This window comes from Lepidochelys kempii, chromosome 21 (assembly GCF_965140265.1).
Source record: "Lepidochelys kempii isolate rLepKem1 chromosome 21, rLepKem1.hap2, whole genome shotgun sequence".
Lineage (NCBI taxonomy): Eukaryota > Metazoa > Chordata > Testudines > Cheloniidae > Lepidochelys > Lepidochelys kempii.
The window spans coordinates 7546463-7569662 of NC_133276.1; the positions used below are offsets into that span (position 1 = coordinate 7546463).

The 23200-nt window shown below is 44.4% G+C and overlaps 1 protein-coding gene across 30 annotated transcripts in view; it reads right to left on the bottom strand.

Annotated features, from left to right (window-relative positions):
- Window positions 1-16544, bottom strand: part of NFASC (neurofascin) — a 187600-nt gene extending 171056 nt beyond the window's left edge. For all 30 annotated transcript variants that reach the window (XM_073319968.1, XM_073319973.1, XM_073319995.1 and 27 more), the window contains exon 1: window positions 16444-16544. The gene's annotated coding sequence lies outside the window, so the exon portion shown is untranslated. The remainder of the gene's footprint in view (window positions 1-16443) is intronic.
- Between the last annotated feature and the right edge of the window lie 6656 nt (window positions 16545-23200).

The window sequence follows — 23200 nt, forward strand, 5'->3', positions numbered from 1 at the left end:
TAGGACCCCGTTGTCAGGAACTTTTTGATTTGCACATGGCCTAAGTAATTGAATGACAAAAGTTCTCATCCTCATTACACCTTAAATCCAAGACTTTCAAAAGCAACCAGTGGCCAGATGCCTAATTATCAGAGGGTAGGAGCTTGGCACTTTCTGAAAATCAGGCCCCTTTAGGAGGTCTCAAATCGGGCATCTGAAATCACTAGTCAATTACCAAAAAAAACAAAAACAAAAAAGGGACCATGACCTAAATCTTTTTTATTCATTAACAAAGGTAGGAAGAGGCACCTCAATTTAGCCTTGGGACTCTGATGTGATATCACCCACAGACCGATTTATAATCTACCAAAGGCAGTCCAGAACCCCTCTCCCCATGCCCCTTTCCCCCCACACCCATTCATAACGTTGCTGCACTGGATTTTATAGACGTCGTCTGCTTCACCAGTTCAGCCTCTTAGTACAGTGACAAAACAACTCAAAATATTGTGACATCACCAAAAAAATGTCAACCCAGGTTACATCACAGACTACAGCCAAATATAATTGCACCGGCATGGACAGTGAAGGTTAGATTAGGAACGCTGAGCTTTTTTCCTTACTTTACATTTAAAAGATGAGAAAAGGGAGAAGAAAAAACAAGCCTTTAAGAAAACAGTTAAAATGCTGATTTGTAGTTTTGTCCCAGTTTTGTCAAAGTCCCGAATGCCTGAGAGAACCACAGAAAAAGGTCATTGTATACAACAGGAGACTGTGTTTTAATTTACCTGGATCTCCAGGTACTCAGCAGATCTATGCAGACAGCTTGCAACAATACACCGAGAAAGAGCATTTGTTTTTGTTTGCTTGGCAAAATATCCCCAAATTTCCCCCACCCTTGATTCATAAACATAAACACCCACATTCCCTTCATGTCATTCTTTTAGCATCAAAAAAATGCCAAGTTGGTGTGCAAGGGCACCCATCACATAAACCTTAGGCATGGACGGTATTTAAAATAGTATTTGAAATGAGAGAGTTTCAGGAACAGAAATCATTTTTAACTATTTCCCTCTACTGGGGTGCTGTCTCCACCGTTCCTTTGACGTACCAGAGGCTCTATGATCTATGGGGGAGCTAATTCTCACAATAGTAGTTCTTGTACCTTAAGAATATACTTTACAGGCTTGATGATTCAAAGAGCTGGTACCAGCCGCAAAGCCTTTCACACACAGATCATCAGTCCCAATTCAGCTACTCAGAGAGACCAAAGTTTGTTACTGTCTGACTGTTGTTGGTGGGCTATACATGGCTGATGTCAGCCTAGGTCCCAGTGAACAGGGGTTGACGTCATAAAGGCTCTGTGATAATGCCTTGCTGGCTGCTTCAGACCAAGGATTTAGGGGCCATACAGGTCACCTCATCCTAGGAGTGGTCTCCCTTGGTCAGGATTGAGGTAGTGGGCAGAGAGGTGGAGATCGTGCACTGCTGCTGTCTACATGGTTATCTCTTGTGGTTGAGGAACATTCACCACCAATATGAATACAAGGACGATAAAAACCTCACTCAGAGATGTATTGATACAGGGCTTGGACAATCCAAGTTTAACCGTGAGGAGGGGAGGATCAGAACAGGACAACGACAGAAAATCTGTTGAAGAGCCCTCGGCTATCCAAAGAACGATACGACTGACAGAAACCAGGTGTGAAACCAGAGGGTTGAGAGGAGCCAAGAGAAGGATGGAGGGAGATAAAGCGAGAGAAATGTTTATTTCTTTTTTCTAATATTTAAACAAACAGCACTCTTACTTCCATGATCTAGCCAAAACAAAGACAGTCATATCAGAAGATGTACTCAGTAGTTGCACCTCACACCCAAGCGAAATAAATCAATTCCCCTTCCCCTTGCACAGGAGCCCCTTAGCATTCTCTTCCCCCTCCAAAAACATAGGCAGCTTGCAGTGTGCCCTGAAAACAAGAAATCCAAGCTACATCAGACCAGGGGTCAAGTAGGTTCCAAAGCGGAGGGCCCCTCATAGAGGGCACACTGTGAGTAGCCTTTTCTCAATCAGCCTTCTCTCATTTGGATATGAGGAGCTCAAATGCACAAGTGTCTCAGCGGCTCACAGGGAGACAGGATGTCTCCGGTGGGAGGGGTGGGGGACCCAAGTCTTCAAAATAAGGTTCCGTGCCCTCAGCCTCTTAACTACACACAAAACGCTGCCAGTACCCTGGCTAGTGCTGTGGACCCCCACGAATGTCAAGACAAGAATGGAGATTTTTTTAAAATAGACAGAGGAGGGTGGATTCATGGCTCAACTCTAACTGAAGCCTAGACACAATACAAGGCTGTTTTATATGGACCATGGCAGAGTTATGTCAATACCTTCACTTATTCTTAGGCAGGGTTTTAATTGCTTGTTTTATATACCTATTTCAAAGAAGGGTAGGATCTGGCAAACTCTAGGTGCCATAAGGAGAGCGATGGTAAGTGGAGGTCTGGGCAGGGAAGGGGACTTCTTTTTATCCCCCTGCAAGGCCTCTGTTCTACAATTCACTGCATTACTGTAACGTTCTGAAAAACAAGGCTATATTTAAAGGGGAAGCCAAGGGGCAAACACATTAATAATCACATCTGGGGATCTATAAGGATAGGATCCTTCAATGACACTGGGAGAATGAGATGCCATTTAAAATAATGCTACCCTGGTAAAGCTCAGTTGCATAAAGACCAAATAAGAGCTGATAAGAGGATATTTTAAATGCTATTAGCTGCCTTCTAGAGCCACCCCCTCATCTTATTGTTAATTACACATTCATTCAGTTTGATAAGTTCTTATTTAAAATTTGGTTTCAGACCCATCTCTTCTGGAGAGCTGCACTGTAATTCACAGTGATAATGAATTTGACATTCTCAGCATTATTATTATACATTTACAGTAGTAATATTCTAGTTGCTTCCCCACACATTTTGAAACTGCCCCTGCCCCTAGGGGCTCACACTCTACAACAGATCAGGAAACAGAAGTGAAGGAAAGGGGAACAGTAATAGATAGTTTCCATACAAGCCAACACAATCCACTGCAAAGTAAGCAGCATGGCAGAAGAGGGTCTTAGAAGTAACACATTTCACCCTGCTTGTGTCCCATGAAACTCCTGGTTTTTTTCAAGCAAGCTAGAGACTAGGTGAGCAGCAGGTGACTAACCAAGATTAGGACCCCTAAAGCTGTCCCTCCATGGCCATAAGCAAAGTCCTGTTAGAACATTTACACTTTCAGCAAAAGACTAAGGGGGAAATTCTCGGCAACACTGGTGAAAATCCCACTGAAGCCAGAGGTGTAATTAAGAGCATAATTTATCTGTTTATATCAGACAGGTGGTGCCTACGTTTACTGTCGCAAATATTCGGTTTCCCTGTTTCTCCACACACAGCTCCTGTGTTTCCCTGGAAAGCAGTTTATGCAGGAATGTCCAACCAGCCTGCTACCAGGTTAGTCCACGCGCAGAGTGTCAATTTCAGGATTACAAGTTAGACTAACACTGAGACTCCATTGTTACAGAGCTAGCAAGGTTGGAGCACTATGCAATTCTCTTAGCGTTCAGACAGTTAATGTCTTGGGCAAAGCAGGAGTAAGGAAGACCTATCCCAGCGGGGGTTCATTTCAAAAATTAAGAAAATAAAGTCAAGAGCAGTGCTGGTAGGAGCAAATAAAAATTGAAAGAAAAAGAGATTAAAAAGGTGCACACCTTAAATAAGCCTACATTTAAATGATACAAGGACTGGTCTTTGCACCAGCCTGACTGTAATCATCAGGGATTCATGCAAATCTACAAAGAGGTCACAAGCATACTTTAAATGAAAGGGGGGAAAATAGGCCCTTGCACCATCTAACGCGTAGGTGTCCTTTTATAAAACAGTTCAGACAAAGTTGAAATGCACCCTCTGAAATAATAACCCTCATGCCCCTACCCTCCTATGACAATAGAAAAGTAGACACAGATGGGCAGGACAGTTTTGGGGGCTTTTTTTCCTTTTTAGTAATAAAACCCAAGGTTATTCCACTTCTTGGATGTAAGCTCCCAATATTAAGGCTGTAATTCCATTGTGGGGGGTGGGGGGGAGGGAAACTAGCAGAATGGGAGATAATACACAACTCCAAGAGGGAGGCAGGTCTTCAGAAAACAGAAGAACATGGACTATTTTACTGTCTGTCATGCTGAAGTGGTCTCATCCATTGTGAGGTTCTGCTAAGTAACAACTCTAGATGGAGTACAACTGAAGTTAAACACACAAACCACCAACGTGGGACAGAGCCAGATTTTCAGAAAAACTCAGCTCCCATTTAGCCACCTAAATAAAAGGCATATTTGCCAGATGAGCTCAGCTTTGATTTTGGCGTCAAAGTAAGCGGCTAAAGCTGAGCTCCTCTGAAAATCTGTCCTGTAATTATGCAGACCCATGTTTTCAGTGGGGCCTCTGGTTATGCACAAACCTGAGAAAATCGCAAGTCTTCTCAGCACCCACAACCCTAACTAAAGTGAACAGAGCTACAGGTGCCCATCACCTCTAAAAATCAGGCCCAAACAGTCTCAAGATCAGTTCCCAAAAAAACCAAGGCACTCAAAATTAATCACCACTCTTGAGTATGAGAGTCTTACACAAAGTATTGCAACAGATTCAATGATGTTTTAAAGTGCCTTGAGAGAACTCAGCAGATGCCAGAGACAAAGTCATTACTGGTTTCCTTCAGTTTCTGTTTAGTGCTTCAGTTCTAACTTGGAGCAGTTTTTAAATATTTGTTTTGCTTGTTCATATTTTGACTGTTCCTTCACTGGAGATGATTTGGGCTTGCAGTTCCCAAGAAGCATTTAGGCACATGATACCAACAGATTAAAAAGGAACAATGATTAGAGATGAGCTCCCACCACAAGACTGGGAACCAGGTTCTGAACACCCCAGAACGCAAGAGTGCTCCAACCTAGGGGTTTGGATCAGCTCATTATAAAGGTAGGTTATAAAGCCATTTGCAAAGTTTCTTTCTGGATTTGGATTCAGATGAACACTGTTGCACAGCAGGTCAGAGCAGAGAATTAAGAGCACGGTCTCCAAGTGCAACTAAAAGGGGAATGTAAGGGGGCAATGACTGAAATGACATGCTCACCTTGGCCCAAAATTCTCCTCTCAGTTACACAGGTGCAACTACCAGTGCCTGCATTAGGGCAGACTCCATCTTCCCTCATCTAATCCCATGGGAAGTTCTCAGAGTTCCCTAATGGCCACATGTGGTCATGACTATAGTTTTACATCACAGCCAGACAGCACCCCTGCCAGCATGTTGGGTGACTTGGTGCATAGGGAAGAATCTCTCTTAATCATCAATACAATCCATTTCTATTTTCCAAGGAAATCCATCTAGCCAAATGGCTTGGCTGATCCTTGCTTAGCTTGTGATGGGATCACAGCACAAGGTAGCCTGTCTTTTAACCGTATAAACATATGAGACAGTCTGAACAGTAACTTCCTAGCCCAGAGTATGCTACTAGCCACTCCTCCAGCTAACCAGAACTACCATGGACACAGTCAACACAACTGCTGCAGTAGTCATCAGCCATGAGGAAACTTGGACAGATGACTAGGGAGGAGTATAAAAATATTGCTCGAGCATGCAGGGGTGTAATCAGGAAGGCCAAAGCCCAACTGGAGTTGCAGCTAGCAAGGGATGTGAAGGGTAACAAAAAGGGTTTCTACAGGTATGTTAGCTACAAGGTGGTGGGCAGGGAAAGTGTGGGACCCTTACTGAATGGGGGAGGCAACCTAGTGACAAATTATGTGGAAAAAGCTGAAGTATGCAATGCTTTTTTTGCCTTGGTCTTCACAGACAAGGTCAGCTCCCAGACTGCTGCACTGGGCAGCACAGTATGGGGAGGAGGTGAGCAGCCCTCAGTGGTGAAAGAATAGGTTAAGGACTATTCAGAAAAGCTGGAAATGCCCAAGTTCATGGGGCTGGATGTGCTGCATCTGAGGGTACAGAAAGAGTAGGTTGATGTGATTGCAGAGCCATTGGCCATTATCTCTGAAAACTCGTGGCGATCGGGAGAGGTCCTGGACGATTGGAAAAAGGCAAATATAGTGCCCATCTTTTTAAAAAAAGGAAGGGGAATCAAGGGAACTACAGACCCGTCATCCTCACCTCAGTCTCTGGAAAAATCATGGAGCAGGTCCTCAAGGAATCCATTTTGAAGCACGTGGAGGAGAGGAAGGTGATCAGGAATAGCCAACATAGATTTATCAAGGGCAAGTCATGCCCGACCAACCTGATTGCCTTCTGTGATGAGATAACTGGCTCTGTGGATATGGGGAAAGCGGTGGATGTGATATACCTTGACTTTAGCAAAGCTTTTGATACAGTCTCCCAGTAGAGTTCAAAAAAATATGGATTGGATGAACGGATTATAAAGTGGATGGAAGCTGGCTAGATCGTCAGGCTCAACAGGTAGTGATCAAAGGCTCGATGTCCAGTTGGCAGCCGGTATCAAGTGGAGTTCCCCAGGGATTGTTCCTGGGGCCGGTTTTGTTCAACATCTTCATTAATGATCCGGATGATGGGATGGATTGCACCCTCAGCAAGTTTGTGGATGACACTAAGATGGGGGGAGAGGTAGATACGCTGGAGGGTAGGGATAGGATCCAGTGACCTAGACAAATTGGAGGACTGGGCCAAAAGAAATCTGAGGAGGTTCAAGTGCAGAGTCCTGCACTTAGGACGGAAGAATCCCAGGCACTGCTACACCTTTGGGACCGACTGGCTAAGCAGCAGTTCTGCAGAAAAGGACCTGGGGGTTACAGTGGATGAGGAGCTGGATATGAGTCAGCAGTGTGCTCTTGTTGCCAAGGTGGCTAATGGCATATTGGGCTTCATTAGTAGGAGCATTGGCAGCAGATCGAGGGACACGATTACTCCCCTCTATTCAGCACTGGTGAGGCCACATCTGGAGTATTTTGTGCAGTTTTGGACGCCCCCTCCCACTACAGAAGGGTTGTGGACAAACTGGAGAGAGTCCAGCGGAGGGCAGTGAAAATGATCAGGGGGCTCGGGCACATGACTTTTGAGGAGAGGCTGAGGGGACTAGGCTTCTTTGGTCTGCAGAAGAGAAGAGTGAGGGACAGATTTGATAGCAGCCTTCAATTACCTGAAAGGGGGTTCCAAAGAGGATGGAGCTCGGCTGTTCTCAGTGGTGGCAGATGACAGAACAAGGAGCAATGGTCTCAAGCTGCAGTGGGGGAGGCGTAGGTTGGATATTAGGAAAAACTTTCACTAGGAGGGTGGTGAAGCACTGGAATGGGTTACCTAGGGAGGTGGTAGAATCTCCATCCTTAGAGGTTTTTACGGCCCGGCCTGACAAAGCCCTGGCTGGGATGATTTAGTTGGTGTTGGTGCTGCTTGGAGCAGGGGATTAGACTAGATGACCTCCTGAGGTCTCTTCCAACCCTAGTCTTCTATGATTCTGTGTGTTCTACAGTCATGTCCTTAAGCATCACAGCCACTTCCTTTTCCCCCAAGGCCAGGTGTGGAGCCAAGTCCTTTTCCTCAAAGCTAGAGCAGAAAGAACAGAATTTCCAGAGATCCATCCCATTTCCCCACATGCAACTGTCTGAGTCACACAACTGAGCTTAATGAAAGTATTTGGGCTTGACTTTCTGCAGTCACTTCTTCTGAAGTTCTGAATTCAGAGGAACAAAAAAAAAACAACCAACCAACCCACAACACACCAACTTTGTTAGCTCTATTAGCTGTGATGACACGTTCTTTCACACCTATTAATTTGGGGGTGCTATATCAAGGTCATCTCTTGTAGATGACTAATCCATGTCCATTTATCTGCAAGGCTAGTTGGGTGACAGGGAGGAACATTACCGCTGACCTCACAGAAGGATTACTTGTCTGTGAAGAGTTTGCATGGGACATTCACAATACACACCATCCCAAATTAATTTGCTGTCAACCATGGGAAACTTTCATCCCAGAAGCCAGGATTTTTAATAGCAAGTTGGGTTGGAACAGCCAGGCACACAAGGAAGAGCTCTGTTATCAGGCTGAAGCCAGGCCAGCCTCACAGCTGCTACTGTGGCCAAGACAGCTGAGAAGAGGTCAGCCAAAAATACAAAGCCACAGACCCAGATGCTGATGCGACTGGAAAATGAAAACCCTAAAGGCTTGGCATCTGGATCCTGGAGCTGTCAATCATCTAGATGCCAGTCTCTGAAAAGCAGCACGCGATGACTGTTTTTTGTTAATGGCTACTGTCCTGTTTAATTTAGAGCATTATGTGAACCAGAGATGTTCTTGTGAGTGAGACTTGGGGATGAGTGGGTCTGGGAGAGAGACTACGTTTCAGAGTCTGGGTGATAGTCACCATACAAGGTACATGTGTTCTGTACAAGTTACCGGAGCTTTCGTAGTAAGTTCTGCAGGGGGAAGGGATGTTAGTTTAGAGGAAGGCCTGGCTCCATCTAACTTAGTATTCAATAATCTATTCTTATTTAATAGTTCCCCTTCCCCCACCCCCTTCTCCATTGCATTGGCCACCTAGGACTTCTAAGAGGTCATTCTCAACCCACACAACTGTGCATCATATATTAATGTAGAGGGCACAACATCCTAACCAGAGATCCTATTTTGAATTTGTAACTAGAGAGATAAGAAGATGTGCCAAGCTCTCAATCACCAGCTACACTGAAACCCTAGCAAAATCAGCATGACACAGGCTGCACATAACAATGATACCAAAAAAAAAAAAAACCCTGCAAAAAACCCTGAGGTTTGGTATCTGCCAGGAGTATCAAGAAATGAAGACTAGACAGAGAGGCTTCAGCGATGCCATGTGTGCAGTCAGATGTGCACAGCTACAAAGGCTCAGTTCTATCACTCTCCTCTCCCTCTCGCCTGCACACATCTGTGGGGACGTCACAAGGATCCAAACACAAAAGCCAATGAGCTTGCAACAAGCATTCTTTGTTGCTGGGTCTACTAGAAATCTGAAAGCAAGATGTCACGAATCCTGATGCCATTTAAGTGACTGCAAAACAGAGCCCACATATATTATATATGCCCTTAACCCAATAAGGGTACAGCTCAGTGTATAGATACGACTATCACCATGGAGTCAAGCAGTGCTGTAAGGCATATTAGCAACTCTCCCAACTTGTCACAAACAGGGCAGTGTAATTGAAATGAGGTGGCTGGTGGTACCATACCCTACTGTGAAAGAGTCATGCAGAGGTCAGAGCTCATAGAACAAAAGGATACAGGCGGACTCCAAGTACCAATCATCTCGATTACTTTCAGCAGAATGACGTACACCATTCACACGCAAGATTAGTGCCAATTACACATTAAACTCCCTGTTAAATAAACCTACCATGTGTGAAACTTCTTAAAGCATGTGAAAAGGCAGGGTTGATCTTAAGCTTTTTTTTCCTTGAGAAGGCCTCAAAGTAGCATCAGCAACGTGTGGACCCATCCTTCCCTGGCAGAAGGACCATCTTCCCCCCCCACACACACACACACTTTTAGACAGAACCTGAACTTCCCCCAGACCCTGGTCATAAGGAAAAGGCAGTCATTGCCATGTTTGTTTTAACCCTGAGAAGACAACTCGTTTAAACGGTGCTAGCGAAGGTGTATTATGTGGGTCTTGGATTTCAGCACCCTGGACAGCTTTTGAATGAATCGTGTTAACCTTGGGTTCCCTGTTCTCTTAGGGCAGTGGTTTTCAATCTGTGGTCCGTGGATCCCTGAGGGTTCGCAGACTATATCTAAAGGGGCACACGAAAGGTTGTTGTTACCATAGAACAATGGTTTTCAACCTGGGATCTGCAGTCTAGGTCTAAGATTTCCAATTGTAAATCCCTATTGTAATTCTGAACCATCTGCTCAAACCAGTATCTGGGTAGTGTAATCTAGTAAGCAGACTTTGCCCCTGAAAGAACAAACCAGTGACAGGAATTCACTGCAGGAACTTGGCCATGGACAGCTGCAGTGAATCCTCCCACAACCTTTTTGTGGAAGATATTTCCTCTTAGCCATCCAAACCTAGCATCTTTCCATTGTACATTTGGTCCAGAAGAGACAAATTCAGGGAGGTCTAGAGCAGCCCTGGACATTGGTGTCCTTCAAACCATTGTTGGATACCAGTTTCAGAACAGCAACAGCCAGGATTTCTAGATCAGCGGTTCCCAAACTTTTCGGCATCATGCCCCCTTTTTAATTTTCAAGAAACCCTCATGACCCCACCTCTCCTTTACCATCATCCAACTCTTCTCCCACTCCCCACCCCCTTACCAGGCCGCTCAGAGTGGCAGGACTATTGGAAAGCCTGAGAGGTGGGTGGGCGTAAGCCGTGTTGCCTGCCTGGCTATGGGAGAGGGTGGACAGGAGGGGAGGGGAGGGGCTGGGGGCAAGCCTCCCCGGCCGGGAGTTCAAGGGCTGGACAGCCTCATGCCCCCCCCAGAATTTCTTCACACCCCACCAGGGGGGCGTGCCCCCCCAGTTTGGGAACCAATGTTCTAGATAATGCTCTTCCTGCTAACTCTTAGCTTCCCCACACCCTCTGCAACCCAGACCTTCCCAGTCCTCCCTACAAGCCTCCAGCACAGGAGTGATGCTCTTGCTGTTTCTACATACCACAGGCTGCTCCCTCTGCCTTTAGTTGAGTGGGAGTGAAGCACCAAGCAGAAAGAACCAGAGCATGCAGAGATCACCGCAGGCAGAATGATAGGATTTACAGCTGTAGGGGCAACAGCCCACAAATGGAGGGATTTCTAAGAGGTAGTTACGATTTATCCCTGTGTATTGCCCTTGAAAACGCTCACCTGAATTAGCCACACAAATCCATTCCTAGTTGTTAAGTTATTAATCCTTGGCCTGTTCTCTCATTCACTATATATTGCAAGCCCTGTAGGAAGGCTGAGGGTCTAATCCTCTTTTTTTTAAATTTAATCCAACAGAACATAGCAAGGTTTTCTTTCAGTCCTTGTAAAATATTAACAGCCTCGTTAGCACAACAGTGAATGCAAGCTAATTCACCCTGGGCTGGGCTTCCAGGATCATATAGCAACTATCCAGGACAGCTGGGGAAGGAGCAGCTGCACAGGTGAAAGACTGTCATGACATATGCTTTACTGGAGAAAGCAGTAACCAAAAAAAAATTAAAATAAAAAATTAGCCAACAAGATTTAAACCTGTAGTCCTGGATACTTCACTTTAAAGAAGATAGTTCTGGAAAGAGATTACCTACTGGGCAAGGAGGAAAATGAGATCCTTGGTGAGATTTGGTTAGAGACTACAGAATTTTTTGAATGAATCTAGTTATCAGTTTTCACAGGCCACTCTGCTTGAAAATACCAAGGAAACTATTTTTGTAATGATGAGCTGTAGTCAAATGAGACACCCCAAGAGTGTTAAGGAGACTGCCTGGGGAAGTGCAGACAAAAATGTTAAAAAGAACACCAAGATCAATAGAAATGTGTTTATTTCTCCCCTCCCCCATGCAAACCAGGCTTTAAAAACATACACACATACCCCACAACAGCAACTAGTAAACACTCCAGTGCAATCAAGCTAAGCAATTATGGATGGGGAGCATTCTAATTATGGCCCAGATCCTGCAATATGGTCTGCACAGGCGTTTGCACCTGGAGAAAAACCCACTGGCCTCAACATAGTTCCATGCAGGTGCAAAGGTCTGTGCAGATCATATTGCAGGATCTGAAACCATAATTAGAATGTTCCCTATCCATAATTGCTTAGCTCAATTGCATTTAATTCCCATGGACTGCTTTGAAAAATCTCAGGAGATAGTTCAGACCTCAGCTCAAATCTTCAGAGCTTCAGACTTCAGCTCTGCCTATCTTTGTTTGTCTGTATAATGTCCAGGTTTAGCAAGTACCTTTAATCCCTTCCTTTTACAAGCACTAACAATCACAGTGAACAAAAACAAACACACAAATAAACACACAAAAAAACCCTTTCATTCAGGATCCATAAGCGTGTCCTTTAATCAAAAGGTTTTAATGAAAATTCAAAGCAAAGTGATTCACGCTTTGTGATGGCTTGGTCAGAACACAAGTGTTTCCAATATGAAAATAGAAAACATTGCTGGACAAGACTCTTAGTAATTGATCAGCTGTGCTGTTTACATGGCAGCATTCACACCAACAAGAAGTGCCACTTACAGTAAGTATCGATTCCCACCATCTCAGAGTCCTGGTATTCAGGGTTTGGCAAGTCACTTGCCATTTAAGATTTCGCAAGGAAAGGAGCACACTTTCATCCCACAACAACATTGCTTACAAAATAACTGGACACAGTCTGGATACAGCATTGGACACTACCAGTTACACGAATGATTGTGGAGGTAAAATTAAATTTCAGTATAAACCGCTCCAACAGAAAGACAAAATTAAAGCTGCTTTAGAAAAATGTCTATTCAATACTTCCCCTTCATTTGTGAAACAAATACTAATAAAAGCCTCATTGCTTTTGTCAGTGTCCATTCTCTTTCAACTTGTCCTTCTCACGACCACAAATAACCAACAGTATTTCAAACCTGAGATCCCAATAACCAGTACTCCTCATCTACAAATTCTGATCTATTTTTGTTCTGCCACTTCTATGCCATCCAGCCTTCTGCTGTTTTTAGTCCAAGAACCCAAAGTCCCTTCCCAAACCACAATTCAACAAGCTTCACCTGATCATATAAATAACTCCTTTTCAATAAACACCTTTAAATTACTGCTTTGTAAAACACAAAGAGGACAAGAGACCAATACACAAGCCCTCTCTCACAAATGTTTACTCACATAAGTAGCCCCAACACATGCAAGAAGCCTCACTGAAGCCCCAAGACAGCTTTCAGAAGTATGGGTGTGCAGGATTAGGCCTTATCTATTGCTATTATGACTGAGCATCCCTAATCATTTTTGGTGTTGGTACACCAAACCACCCCAATGGCACTTTGCCAGCAACAGTGACAATTATACAGAAGACCCAGGAATGTTGAGACAGTTGGATCACATGAATGTCTGAACAGGCAGTTGAATAATTCATTGCAAATTAACATTCATTGTGAGTTTTGGCAGTTTTCTCATCTAATAATTATTCAGGAGCAGATTATTTGACCAGCTCTGATTTCGTCGCGGAGCCTACACAAAGGTGACAAAGTTACAGAAAGAGGTAATATCAACTCTGCAGCGCACAATCACTGCCAGCGGTGCCAACTCTCACAGTACTGATGTTTTACATAAAGCTCCAGCTCCTGGAGTCATGTTATTCCATGAAAAACTTGGCTTTATTTTTATAAGGTTTCTAGCCCTCATGTCTGCAGAGAAAAAAAGCTTGAAAATATGACCCTAAAGGCACAAAAAGGGGGATGGGGGGGAAATAAAAAGAATCCAAGTTTTACTCTTTTTTAACTCCCAGGATTTTTGCAACCTTGGCATTGGAAACACAGCATCCAATTTCCTGCCATCCTGCAGGAGGACCTGGATGTGCTTCCGTAAGAGACTGGAGGATTTATTAACTGAAATCCACAAGAAGAAACTGCTAGCTGGTGGAGGGACAATGGGATCACAGCCACTGAAGGAGATGTGCTGATTGTACAGGGCTGAGAACCTATGAGCCACCTGGAGGAGATCGCCTAGGAACTGATTTCTTGGGATTGGTGGGGATTTCAGCAGCAACCCTCATCCCTCCTTCCTTAGCTTATTGCAAACCTCTCCCATGCTTTTCAGGGAACAACTCTCTATTCTAGATGGTAGAATGTTGCTCCCCGCCCCCTCATATGTTTTCCAGGAGGTGGGGTGGGTGTGCATATCTCATTTCACGCACGCACACCACTTCTGTCAGCAGGCAGGGTACAGAGATGCATGGTAGAGTGAAGCCAGGGAGGGATTTTAAAACCAAGAGGGCATTTCTATCTTGGATTCAGAAATGGACAGGTAGCGAGTAACGTGGACAAAGGCCCAGAGATGACAGTTCCATGTTCTGGAGCAAGAGATAAAATAAAATAACTAAACTTTTTGCTGCAATAGGCACCACTATTGTTATTAATTATTACTGTAGCCCCTAACAAGCCCTAATCATGGACCAGGATCCCTTCATGTTACATTAGTACAATGGGACCCCAAATCAACCCTCCAAACCCAAACCACCCTGAACTAGGAGTCCATTTCCAAGTTTTGCAGACTGTGCCCACTTCTATGTTTAGCTGAGATTATCTGTATACACTATGTGAATGGAATATTCTCATGTCAAATCTATAAAAAGGAGATCGCATGTGCTCCAGATCAAAGCAATTAAGAGAGAAATAGCATGATCCTGAATTTAAGTGTCTATTTCTCATGCTAGACTGTGGTGTTAAGAAGTTTTGGGGAAACAAAGCAGCCATGCTGGCACTCAATTTAACTGTCTGCCAAAGGGTAGGCATTTTACAGAAACCTGGTTAACAATGAAGGAGCCAGCATCTCAATCAAAATCCCTGAATTTTTGCTTTTGTCTTCGGCATTTGTTAGGAGTATCTAGGTAACAGTGGCATCTCCACCATATTCATCTTAAAACAGTAAGATGTCTGGATCTCAGTATGCCAGATTTCTCTCTCTCTCTCTCTCTCTCACACACACACACACACTTAGTATAGCTTTGCTCTCAGAAAGAGAAAGCTGGAGATATCGCTTCAGAAATAATACTGAATAGACAACCTTGCTAGTCACAGGATCTGACCTTGAAGAAAAACAAAAAACCCAAAGACAGATTCTAAAAAGAACTATAATAATTTTCAGTGAAAACATCTCTCTCTACCTTTCTGACCCTTAGTATAACCTCCCCATACACATCATTCACACTGTCTTATTCAAAGATCTCGCCCACTACATACATGTTATTTGTGTGTCCATGTTTTCCAAGGAGCAGACAAGGCCAAATAAATAAATATCACACTGTATCACACCAATACATTGTTCTTTCAGGCCCCAAAGGTTCCTACAGCAGACATGGACTGTTCACACACAATAAAACGAAGAGCGTTTGTTTATATGTCATTATGACCAGTTCCGGCACATTTCCTAGAGACAGCGAATAGCCAAACCTGCTGTACAGTCAGGAGTACACATGATTCAGCACTTAAAACCTGACTAATACCAGCTAGCCTCACACACTGACACAAAAGAACTTGCATATTTAAAAAACAATATTAACAGGGATAAAGCATCTTATAAGCAACGTATTTTCTTGGCAAGGCCTCGATGCTCATATTGCAACCTCACACTCCAGTTATTTTCATAATAGTCACACTGGATTAGGTCAGTAGGCCAGATAACCCAGTACCCTGCCTGTGCCAGCAGCCTTAGGGGGAAGGTTACATTAAATAAAATAGCCTGTGGTAAACAATTAAGAAATAACCATGGGGGGGGGGGAATTCCCTCCCCCGTCAGAGGCTGGTACATACCCTGAAGCATGAAGAAGACTCATGGTTTATGTCCATGCTAGCTTTCCTTTCTGCACCCAAGTACCCCCAAGAAATTGACACAAGTATTTTCACACACACATACTGTAATGTCATTCATCATTTAGACATCACAGGCCAAAAAAAAAAAAAAAAAACTTTTGGTATCAGATACCAGCCCCGATGTTCACATTTCCCTCATGAAGGGAGAGCAAGATATTAGAGCCAAGAGATCTTCCCATGGGGTCCAAAAGCAGACACCTGTCCAGTGCCTGGTTTTGTTTTATAAAATTTGGAATGGGGGTGGGGGGAGAGAGAAGAGATTGAAAATCTCTCTCTCTAGCAGATTCTGCAGCTGTCTTGTGGGTGGCACTTCTGTGGATTTCCACATCTAGAGTGAACACAGAACCAGACCCCCAACTGACCAGGTCTCTCAACTCTCCAGGGATGGCAGGAAGCCAACTTACACCCTCCCTCCCAGGAGGCTGTGTCACACCCAAATGCTGCCCTTGGGTGGAGAGGGCCCCCAGGGAAGCCGGTGAGGGCTGCGCGCCTCTGCAGCGGGATGGAATCGGGGCCAGGTTGAAGAGGATTGTCCAGATCCCCCTGTAAGGCGCAGGGTTAATCAATATCCCTCCCCAGCCGGCTAAGGGAGCCGCCGGACAGCCGCTTACGCAGGGACCCCAAAGATATCCAGCCCCGGATCTCCCCCGCAGGGCGATCCGCTCCGCGCAGGGAGCGCGGCGGGATGGGGACTGCAGCAGCAGGGAAGAGGACGGGGGGGGGGGAGTTTGGGGGGCAGGGAGCAGCAGGAGGAGACGGGGCAAGAGGGACCCGCCCGGGAGGGATGCAGGAGCCACCTTTGCGCAGCCCCAGCCGGGAGAAGGGGACAAGCCCCGTTGCAAACCAGCCACTCAGAGACACGCCTCTCTGCACCTGTCCCTGCCCGCCCGCAGCCCCGCTGTACCTGGCCCCGGCCGGGGCTGCAGCTCGGCACGCGCCTGCCTCTGGCCTCCCCGCGCCGGCTGCACGCGAGCCCAGCGCATCCTCCGGCAGCCTCCCCCCCGCCCGCTCCCGCAGTAGGGCAGGGACCAGCGGGCGCGCCGCCGACCGCCGCGTGCGCGCTCTGGGCTGCCTGCGCGCCCACGGGCAAGGGGCTGGGGGCCGGAGCGCGCCTCTGTCGGTGCAGGTCCCGCAGCTGTGCTGCGCTGCACCACTGGTGACATGGCGGGAGGGGAGGTGGTAGCAATTAGTGAAGAGCCATTAACCCACCCAATGCCTCCGTATTCCCCCTTTAGTAATGAGTGGGGTTATTGCCTCCCTCCTAGGAAATGAGATTAAATGAGAGAAGTCATTGCCCTGAGGGGTAAGAGCAAGAGGGGGCGATTAATGAGGAGGCGAGAGTAATTAATGAGGCAACAGAGGGAGAGTTAATGGGGTAAATGGAGGAGTAATTAACGCAGGAGCTGGTCTCGTTGACTACCCCCCGCTGGTAAAAATGCACTTTTACTGCTTTATCATTTAATTCAGCATAGTCAGGTCTGTTTTGCTGAATTTGAGTTTTTAAACTAGGATAAATCTATGAATAGGGTGGGGTAAATTAATGAAAGGGGTAAATTTATGGAAGAAGGTGGTCTGGGTAATGAAGGGCAGTTAAGGAGTGGGGATCAAGGGTAGTTAGTACTGCATAGTAATTAATACTAATTTAGTAGTAGTAGACTTCTTACTCTTTTCAAACAAAAAAGGAGAAATTTTAATTTTGAAAAGTCAAGATGTTTCCTTTTGACCATGACTTTTCCTGAATGTTGTGTCAACTCAGAACATCCACCCTGATTCACAAGACACCTTTGGTTTCAATAAATCAGCATTTTTTCCAATGAAAAATGATCATTCAGAAGGATCCTAGCCTGCTCTAGTTTCATCCATCAGGCCACTTCCTGCAGCCTTTTAGAGTGGTCTATACACAGCAGAGCCAGGCTCTCAGGTGAAAGATCCTCACCTGTTTACTGACACTGCTGTTTTCTGAGGAAATCTGATTGCTTAATGATTAAGCAGAGGTTCCAGCCTCCCAGAAAACCATGTACAGCTGCCCATTTAGCATAGGCTTATCCACATTATGTTGGGCTCCAGCTGAGAGTCAGTAGCTTGGATTGGCAGTCCACCTTCTCCTTTTAAAGATTTGTGGGAACTACTTTGTTTTTGGACAAAGCCCTATTATCTGGGAGAATGACCTACTGTTGTATCAACCCATCATTGGAAGGTGTTCAGATACTAAGATAAGGGGTGCTTTATATTAACTTTAACTGCATACTGCTCTGTGTTTTACAGCATAAGTAGGATTTAAGGTTGATTGGGGTCTACAGAAACTCAATAGGCTTCTATGGAAATTACTTAGGCATTCTGCTACATCTGTAGTCAAGGACAAAAATTACCCAATGATTCCATTCTATAAGACTATTTCCATAATGATAGCTACAAGATTTGAAGCAAACTGATTCATTTTAGAAGGTGAACTGGATATCAAGGGGAAAAGATTATCAGAATTGGATGTTAAATCAAGACCCAGAGATATAAAATTAAGCATAGGAGAATGCCTTATACACTTATTCCCTACCATGTGATTAAAATGATGCTGTAAAGTATGTCATAACAGCCTTAATCTAAAAGGTCAGTAATAGAGCTTAGACCCTTTAAAAACAAACAAGAGGTACGTATACCCTACTTGACTTTTCACTATTTATGCTATTTTGTATTTTGCACTTCACTCAGATTCAACAGTAATAGAACTATAAACCAAATCATTCTATTGCAGTAGCACCCCCTCACTCAAGATCAGCACTCCATTATGCTAACTGTAAACAAGTAACAAACAAGTCCCTGCCCTAGACAGCCCACACTCTAAGGTCCCAGTCCTGTGCTCTGATCCCTGCAGGCAGACCCTTACACCCACAAAAAATCCTGTTGGAGCCAATGCAAAGATCAGGGCTGGACTTGGAGGTTCTAAGCACTTGCCCAATGTTGTCACATTGAGATTCACAGCCCTGCAGGGCAAGGGTGAAATGAGAACTGCAACACCCTTTTGGCAAAACAAATACAATACTGAAGAAAAGATACAAATATAGATGAACCCCACTGGTTTCTACAGATCCTAACTAGGATTACATAGACATGACTTGATTAAATACTACAGGTTTTTAAGATAATTAACTCCATTTAGTCACTAATCCTACAGAGAACTCCAGGCAGGCAGGCCCCTCTGCCTGCCCAGACTCGCTGCAGGATCAGGATGTTCTGCAAGTGCTCAGTTTCCCACACTGAGTAGGGACTACTTGGTGTGTAAAGTTAAGCATGTGCTTAAGTCTCTGCTGAACCCTGGCCTTAATTGCTGAGGAACCCTGTTTGTTTCATCTCCTATTAAGATTACATAGATTGTACTGTAAGATTAGTGGAATCTTCTTCTAGAAAGGAAAAGAAACTGATCCCACAGGGCCAAATTCACCTCTGCTGTAGCTCTCTTAAATTCATTGGTGTTGCATTATGGCTAAATTTAGCCCACAGAATTGTATATAATAAAAATGTTCTGATGTTTATTCTCATTCCTAATTCACTGCCAGAATAATTGAGTTTTTTCTATGAACATTTACCACAGCAAATATAGGCTCTTATTTGGGAAAATATTTAGGCAAGTACTTAAATCCCAAGGATTTAAGAATGTGCTTAAGTACTTTGAATAGGGATGGATTAATTACATGCTTAAAAGATAATAATGTGCTTAAGTGGTTTGCTGAAGCAGGGCCATGGGCAGCTGACAAGCCCTGTATATAGTTTTTAGGATTTCACTGAAAGGGTGCAACTATTAGAGTATCTCCCCATCCATACCTTTTGCTTAGTGTTTATTATCCTAGCAGAGAAAAATGTCACTTGGTAAAACAAGAAAAATACCAATAGGTCAACAACATGCTTATGTCTGCTGAACCATGCAGAGCAGACTTATTTGGAATGGTGGTGTTGCTTTCACAAATGGATAGGAAAGAAATATTCAAAATAGCTAAGGTACAGGGCCCAGTAGGGCATTAGCTCCTCAACTCTGCCAGACTGGGATCAAAGCTGGTTTAGATTACAAATTAAAACTTCTTTAAATGGCACCCATAGAACCCCATAACCATTAGCTCAATTACTTAGGATATTAATGTGGGGCAGAGATTTGCCTCTCAGATTCAAACTACTGCTATTCTGTAGTGTGAAAGCTGTATTTCAAGGAACAACTAAAACATACTAAATCTGCAGCAGCTGGTAACCCTATGAAGAAACATGGCTGCCAAACATTCCAGGAAAAATCTGTAGATATTCCAACTTTCTGTGGCTACTCTGACAGTTGGAGAGACTTTTGGGGTCCTGATCCTGTACCACTGTTAATAAGTATTTTGCTGTTAACTTCAAGGAGAGCAAGTTCAGGCCCTTAGAAATCAGCTAGCTGGGAGGCTGCCTATGATACTTTGGTTACATCAGAATTGGACCCCGTGTAAATCAGAGGTAATGCCCCACTGAAATCATTGGGCCTGATTCTTTGATACACTTTGGAATAAATTGGAAGGCACAACACTGATATCCCTAAGGGTCACATCAGTGCAAAATACAAAGACACTGAAAGTAGAATCTGGCCCCTTGGTGTCCCTGTTACTAAATAGCATGCCATTATACTTCTGCAGAAGTTATCTTATGGAACTCAGGAGACCTGGATTCTATTCTTGGCTCTGCTTCTAGTCTGCAGGGTGACCTTGGGCAAGTCACTTTCGTCTCTCCGTGCCTCAGTTAGCCCATCTGTAAAGCAGGGATAATGCTACCAACCTCCACTGTGAAACACTGAGATACACCAATGAAAAATGCTACATAAGAGCCAGGAAAGATTATAAAAGTTACCCATGGAAGAGAGCTGTATGGAATCATTCCAGGTCTGCAGCTAGGAAAAGATAAGTGGGGAGTTCGCACAAATTTAAATTGAAAGGCCTGGTGTCCTCTCCAATTTTGGGTCCCAGGCAGAATTTCTTATTTGTATTTTTTAAAAGAAGCTTTTAGAACAAGACCGCAAGCAATAGCATCAAAAGCCAACCAAGTGGTGTCAGTATTTGATATTTTGTTCATTTCTGGGCTGGGATTTCATTCCTGTGTTCCCCAGACTCACTGTTGGACCTTTGGCAAGTCACTTCATCTTTGCTGTGCCTCAATTTCTCCATCTGTGAAGTGGAAGTGATATTTAGCTTCTACTGAAAGCATATTATGATCTAGGCACTATGGAACACTTGACTCCCATAGCCAGATCCTGTCCAAATCTCTCAAATCACACCTTGTCCTATCCAAAAAAGGAGTATACAGAAGCCTTTTGTACAATATTTTGCTACCAATTCTGTTAAAATGTTTGAATCATACAGTCTCCATTGTCTTTTTGCATGCACACACAGTCCTCGCCCCTCTTTAGCCAAATGGTTTCCTCCCTGATCTCTTCTTGTTTTCCCTACAGATAGCTTTTCCTTCTTCCCCTTTCTAGGCAGCTCCCTTCCCAATTTTCTGGATCACTGCTTTTTCCTCCTCATTCCCAGCCCACTTAATTCAATAGTGAGTGAAGTATCCATGTTCCTCTTATTCCTCTTCTAGTCTGTCCGATCTCCCCTTCCCCACATTCTGCCTTGATACCACCCTCTGTCCCATGCAGCCCCACCAACAGGCACTCTCAGCTTCCTGGCCATGGACTCACCTGTTCAAGCATCTGTAGTCAAGTCTCAACCCACACTCTTAAGACCCTGAATCAGAGCATAAGAGACTATCCTCTTTCTCCCAGCTCCTCTATCAAATTATCAATCATGGGGCTTTGAGACAGGGGTCTGTGGGTTAGTGGAAGACCTGACTTTTGGAGTTTTACTAACTATAATTCAGGAGACAGACTAAGGTTACAGAGCATGTAGCAGGACCACCTTACCCAGGTGGGCTTCAGGATAGCTCCTACCTCAGTTTTCCCTCACACAGGCAGGATCTCCTGACTCTCTCCCCAAAAGGACTCATTACCACTCCCCAGTCTCTTTCAGACACAGTTTTAGTCTTTAAAACATTAGCAAAATATAACACAAAAGCACTTCCTCTACATACATACCCCCCAGCTACAGCTCCCAGAAGCTAGCTTTCTTGGGTCTGTCTCACACAGCTGAATAAAGATCACTTCCTTCCCCCAACTGCAGGACATTCTATAAGAGCCCTTCTCCCTTAAACAGTTCTCTATAGGGGGCTCTCCCAGTCCTTTATAGGGTTCACCTGACCACTTCCCAGCTGGGCCTCATAATTGAACAGGGCTGGTTAGTCCCAGGCCATCTGACCTTTAAAGGGGAAGGCCACCCTGCTACAGGGTGGCGACAACACTGAAGGGGATTGAGGAAAGGTGACAAATGCTGCTACTAAAAGTGAGGGAAGAAAGTTTGAATAAAACTCCAAGAAAACAGGCAGAAGTTTGAATGATTAAATAAATAATAAATTAAATTAAAAAGGAACCAGAAAGATTATTATAAAATAAAGGAGCTAGGCAAAGTTTGGGTTTTTTTAAAGTATTTTTGATATTTTACTTATGATGTGTGTCTGTTGCTGTTTGCCTTGTCTATTAAGGCTCCGATCCTGCAAACACTTATATACATCCGTAACTTTTCCACCACGGGATAGCACTACAACCGGCGGTAAAGTTAAGCATGTGTATAAGTGTTTGCAGGATCAGAGACTTGGACAGTAAACTTTCTGGTGCAGGGCCTCTCTCTCTCCCTGTGGGTTTCTACAGCACCTAGCACAGTATGCAGGTCTCAATCTTCATGGGAGCCTTTGGGCATTATAGCAGTATAAATAAATTAATAGTAAATACTAATTCCCTGGCCCGTGAATAATTCTCCACTCCACACAGGCCACCAGATAAATTATCTGTCTGTCCCCCTACAACTAATCGATTATCCAGTCCATTCAGCTTTGTCAGTATACCTCACTGACCCCCACACTCCTTCCCAGTTCACCATCTGTCCCTCCATGCCTGCTGGACCAGTCCATCCTCTGTAACTAATCAGTTAGCTGCTTCCCCACTCAGCTAATTCCATAGCTGCCTTCCTCCCCCATCCAAATCAGGCTACCCCTCCCAGCTCTGTGCCCAATCTGTCCATTCCCCCCTGACTGCCTCCCCAGTCAATGTAATGCTCCCCCCAAGTCATGCTAGACCCTCCCTCAATGCAGTGGATCTACTATTGGAGCTGTGTGATGCTGTCTAAAGAGGAAGGTGACCGTCTACACTTATATGGTCACCACTGTTACAAAATTGTGATAAATCTTGTACAAAGTATGCCTTTTGAGGTATATTGGAAAAGTTATAACCTGCTGAGTATTACTGTCTTGTTATAATGTATGTATTGACATTGCATGTGGAGTTATGAAATGCTGCTATATGTTTGTAACTCACACAAGTTGTGAGTCTGAGAAATGCCCACAGGTTAGCTCTTCAGGAAAAACAAAAGAAATATAAACAAGGGTGTATGCACATCATTCCCAAAGACACCTCAAATGGAAGGTCTGCAAAGGTGCAAGCTAGAATTTGCAATTCCTATCAAGGACTGATGGCCAAGCACGTACGCCATGACACTACCTGACCCATGACACAGCCAGGATTTTTCCAGCAATAAGGGTCAAGATATAAAAGGGGAGAACGA